Source organism: Rhineura floridana, chromosome 5 (assembly GCF_030035675.1).
Source record: "Rhineura floridana isolate rRhiFlo1 chromosome 5, rRhiFlo1.hap2, whole genome shotgun sequence".
In the NCBI taxonomy this organism is placed as follows: domain Eukaryota; kingdom Metazoa; phylum Chordata; class Lepidosauria; order Squamata; family Rhineuridae; genus Rhineura; species Rhineura floridana.
Window position 1 is genome coordinate 47,515,400 of NC_084484.1, and position 5,597 is coordinate 47,520,996.

The following is a 5,597-nucleotide window of genomic DNA, read 5'->3' on the forward strand; positions in this document are numbered from 1 at the left end:
GTACCCATAACGACAAATAAGAACGCATATTAATGCTGAAAGTCATCTGATGTACTAGGTTATTGCTTGGGTCCACAGCTTAAGGTTTGGGAGAGAATTTGTTTTGGTTCACATGCTAATGTCAACTTACTTACTTTGCACTTCCTGAAACAATAGCCTGTGGAGTCTGATCTGTCTGGGCTACAGGGCCTTTACCCTACCGAGTGAAATGCCCAGCATTTTTAAAAACATTCCTCAAAAGTCTCAAAGCCAAACTTTCTCCTGTCCCATGAGCCCTTTATAGCCTATGGCCATACTACCCTGAACACGCCTGATCTCATCTGATCTCAGAAGCTAAGCAGGGTCAGGCCTGGTTAGTACTTGGATGGGAGATCACATGGGAATATTGGGTGCCGTAGGCTTAGAGGAAGGCAACGGTAAACCACTTCAATACCTCTTACCATGAAAACTTTATGAATATATCCGAAAGATTCATAGGGTTGCCATATGTCATAATTGACTTGAAGGCATATAACAACAAATGTCCTTCATAATCCATTTCAACATAGAGAGAGTTCTGGATACTTTTCTGTCAATCTCCCATGCTCTAGCTAATCAGCTCTCTGCACCCCTCAGCCAACCAAAATCCAAAAGTATTGCTATGGCCAGAAGGTCCCACCTATCTGTTTCCAGGAAGGGAAAAAAAGTTTTTTTTTTAGTTTGCCTAGCTGTGTTTTCCCCTCCCTCCTGCTGTCATTATCTCACACCTTTTAATATATCTAACCTTAGCCGGGCTACTTTTTGGATAGCCTAAGATGCTGTTCTGAACATGCTCCAGACTCCAGAGCTGTTCCTCCACATCTCCAAACTGTTTGAAGCACACTTTTTGTATGTAGGCAGCAGAAGGGTGTGGCTGTTAGATGAGCAGCTTTTTTAAAAAAAAACAAATTTGGTGAGAGAGGGAGTGGAGATAATGTGGTGACAGTGTAAGGGCTGATTCACACAGAGGTTTAATGTGAATCAGGTGGTACTTGCATCTCCATTTAATTTGCATGGTTCACATGACGTTGCAGGCAATCAGCAGCTAGAATGCAGTTTTCCCCTTTAAATCTGTAGTAACTCAATGCTCTTTTAATCCAAGGAAAGGTAAAAAGTCTCCAGTTCATATCTCTAGTGCTTGCTCCTATGCTTTTAGGTGGGTGTGTCAATCATTCACCTCTCCATGCCCACTCCCTCCTCCTCCTCCCTTTGTTCATGTTTGTGTCATTTTTTGCTGGCTCCCATCCTGCAAGCCTGCTTCAAACAGTGCTTTATTTTTCTTTCCCCCCTAACTTGTGCAAAAAAGCATAATATTGATCAAACAAATATTTGTATTCCAGCTGGATTGTAGCAATGAAACTTACTCTGGAACAAACTGAGCATGCTTGGTTGCCAAGGTAACCAGAGGAAATGGTATTTTGACCTTAAGAGATCATGGTCATTAGGAAGCTGTGTGATTGATCCTTTCCCTTTGGTGTGAATGGAAAACAGCAATTGGAAGGTAGGAAGTGTGAACCTTGGAAATCAAACGTGATGCCTAAAGTTTTGTCTTTAATACAAAGTTTAGCTTCCATGTGAATGAGCCCTATGTCTCCCTCTATGATAAATATCTGTGCAGTTTTTTCCTTTTCATACTATTGCATTTTTGTAAATAAGGGATAGGAGGATTGGGAGGAAAAGTGGTGGATTGTGGACAGCTTGCATGTGTGTCACAACTTGCAACCGCTCCTGTCGCTGCCTGCTTGATGCTGGGATGAGGTTAATATAGTCTCCAGATTGTGCCTGTTATGGCACACACACACCCATAGCTGCTGTGGTGCTGCTACAAGCAGTGAGTTTGGGACCTAAGGACAGGCCTATTTGGCCTAAAAGGAGAGAAACTGTTGTGCATGCAGGCTGGGGCTTCAAGTTCCCTCTCTGCCCCCATTGTTGCCGAATTCAGAATCCACCACGCCATAGGCCGAAAGGAGAGTCTGGCTTGTCCGGTTCTTGTGCAGTGGGTGGGTGGGTGAAGAAAGCTGACTCCAAGGAAAAATCTAATTTATTTTGAGACCACCCTTGTGAATTAAAACTTGATATTAAGATAAAGGCATTCTTCTCCTGGGTTGTGGTGTGAATGCTCACAGTTTGTCTTTGAAGATGTAGGTGAGACCTGTTTGCACATTGAGAATTTAATGTTCGCTGGAATTGCATTTCTCTAACGATAAATGTATTTACACAAGTGTAATGGAGTGTGAATTTTGCTGCCCCTCTGGATCTCGCTGAGAAGCCACATGAATGCCATGCTAAGTTGATAATGGGAGACTTCAGACATTTCAGATTTACTGCCACAATGCAATGTGTTTGATATTGCTTCTGGGTATCTTATTTGAGAGTTCAGGGGTATGTGATCTATGGAAATGCTTAGGAATCCTGGTTTGGCTGTTTTTGTTTGTTGTCAGCTGTCTTGGAGCAAGATATAAAAAGGATGCTGGAAAAATCAGATTTCTATGCAGTTTACATAGGAATAAGCTCTTTCTAACACAGGGGGGCTTACTTCTGAGTAAACTTCCATAGGATTATGTTGCATGACTGTTCCCTTGCTGGGAAACACTGCTCATTTGCAGGATAATGCTTATGTCCTGCTAATAGGCTTTCCATGGGCATCTGGTAGGAAACCGAATGGGCCCAGAATTTGTCCCTGGCCACACTGCTCCACCAAGTTCAGAGTCCACCAGCCGCCACTGACAATAAGTAAACCAAAATGCAGCTATTGCTCAAAACGTGCACTTCTCTGAATTTTGCAGTGCAGTTCCCCAAGCAAATCATGTGCAGAAGTGCATATATTAGGCGAAGGTATAGATAAAAATGCTTATGTTAGTGAAAATAACATAAATGCATTATCTTACAGAAAATAGCAAAAAATGTAATAGTCAAAACTGCATAAAAATATATGTTAGGAGAAATTTGCACTAAAATGTTGATGAATTTTCATGAGGACTTAAAAAAAAACCCTCAGACTCATAGGGCAGGTGTGGAAACCTTTGGCCCTCCAGATGTTGCTGCACCACAACTCCTATCAGCCCAAGAAATCATGGCCAATGGCTCCTTCCCTGAAGCCCCATCTTTTCCGGTGAATAGGAAGGCCTTCCTGGTCCAGCTCCACCTGGGACCCCAGAACTCTAAGTGAGCAATAAGGATTAGCATCAAAGGTGATCCTTACCCTGCTGGTGTGTTTCACAGCCACAAAAGCAAGTCCTGGGACTACACCACTCACTCGTAAAGGTACCAAAGGGTGCTCATCTAACCTTAACCCTATCTGGTGAATTCCTGCACTTACCTGCCAATGTGACCAAACCGACCTTTTCAAAAGGCTCCAACAACTAGATTAACTCACCAAAGTAGCTTTAAAAAAATACAAACCCTGCCAGCTGGGCCAATCTGCTACCAAGCCAAAAGTTCTACTTGGCCTCATAGGGTGACTAGATAATCCTGTACTTAAATTTGGATTGGAGGATAGACACCAGAATCCAACGAGGGTGAGGAAGGGGCAGAGTCCTTGCATCCACCCTTCCTCTGATGCTAATGTAGCACCCATCCGTATTCTTGCACTGGATATCCCCTTTGTCCCTTCGCTGTACGGCCACAAAGCCTGACCTCCATCCTCGTACCACCCACTTTGGGCAGAGCAAATAATCAGAAATATCACAGACTCTTCTGTTTCACTGTGAGGTGGTCTGATTGTTGCACTGGTATAAGCATACCTAGAGACCACACAGATATTCGATGCTACTAACAATTAACTGATGAAACAATAGCTTTAATTACAACAATTATATTTACAGTTATTTAATTCTTAAGATTTCATAGTGTTCTGGTTAGTGCTGTGCCAAACCCGGCCCCATTTTCATTAAAAAAACATTTGTTCCCTGTGAAAGGGGCATTGTTTTTTCTGACACTTTCACAGGAAGGGTGAGAGCTTCAGAGAATAATCTCATTCTCAGTGGGGGTGATGGGTGTTGTTATACACCAAGGACGGGGGACCTCTTTCAAACTGAGGGCCACATTGTCTTCTGGGCAACTTTCTGAGGGCCACATGCCAGTGGTGGGCAGGGCCAGAGGCAAAAGTGGACAGAGCAATGAAAGGGAATGTTGCGTTTGTATAGCCTCACCTAGCCTCACACACTCTCTAGCCTCCAGAGTTCAAGGACACATTCTAGCCTGACAAAAATATGCAAAGAGGGTGGAAAGTAGGGCCAGTGAGGGATGAGGTTTGGGAACAGGGGGTGTGGCTGGTGCATGTGTGTGGTCTGGGGAGAGTCCTGAGGGCCAGACAGAGAGGGCTAAGGGCTGCATTCCCCCCCCAGGCGTGAGGCACACCATCCCAGTTATATACTGTAAGAGTTGGCCAAGGGGCCTGAAACACTGGTAGTATCCCATTGGGTCTACTGGGAGGAAGGGCGGGATACAAATGTAATAAATAAACTCTTTTCAGAGTTTGTGAGCAGAAAAATCAACCTGGCCACCAGTAAAATTTCCATTTGCTTCCCACTATTCCACACTATAAGTTTACGAAAGGGAGTCTATTAATCAGGAAATATTTTTTGGAGTTAAGGAGCCAATGTCCTTGGCTTCAACGAGAAAGTTATGCATATTGTTCTCAGCACCACTCTCCCTGAATGCTTGACTATGGTTGCATGGGAATGTGCTATTATTCTGTTTCTAAACCTGTTTCATTTTGTGTGTGTGTGTTTTGTATTGGTGTTGTCATAATACAAGGTTTATTTTTTTTGAGAAAACAAGTTCCACACTAGTTTTTAACTTCTTAATAATAGCATAAACTATTTTGTTTCTTTTGGTATCCACTGTATCCTTAACATCCTTTTTTCTTATGAAACAAAAAAATGTCAGTAGTGGGGACAGGAATGCCTGGCAGTATGCGTCTCTCCCCCAAATGCCCCACCTAGAAATGTGGCTGCCCCACTTAACAAGGAAGGCTGGCTACAGGGCATGCTAGCCCCCTGGCTGTTCCTCTTGAGACCCCACCCATTCCCCTCCATTGGAGCATAGAGCTGTGTGTGTGTCATGTGGCCTGTCCTGCATCCCCTAAACTAATCTGCTGCCCTCTAACATGCTGGAGCATGCTATCATGTTGCCTTGATTGAACTAAGATCCAACTGCTGATCCAGTCAACTTACGGATGTGAAATGGGAAAGCATCATCATGTCCTTTACTTCAGGCAGCAACATATCTTGGGCAGGTTGTAATGCTGACTATGTAACACAAGCTTTTGAGGACATTTTTTCAAGCTACATGTCAGAAATCAGACCCATATAGGCCTATTTGGGTACAAGAGGACCTGCTTATGTGGGGTTCAACCATCATCTTGCTTCTTCTCCATTTTTAACACTGACTTGGGTTAGGGCTGCCTTGTGGCCACCCGGCCTCCTCTTTACTCCCACCAGTTCCTTAGTCCACTGCAGGTGCGGCCGGTTGTGCTGCAAAGATTCCAACTAGTCCTGAGAAGCATGAAGTCCCACCAGTACTTGAACTATACTATCACTGAAATAAGGGGAGAAATGCTGATTTATAGCTTATTT

General features: G+C 43.7%; 1 non-coding gene across 1 annotated transcript; it reads left to right on the plus strand.

Annotated features, from left to right (window-relative positions):
* The first annotated feature begins 282 nt into the window (after positions 1 to 282).
* Positions 283 to 401, plus strand: LOC133386401 (5S ribosomal RNA). The gene has a single exon (XR_009763143.1). It is a non-coding gene; the product is annotated as a 5S ribosomal RNA (ribosomal RNA).
* The last annotated feature ends 5,196 nt before the right edge of the window (positions 402 to 5,597 follow it).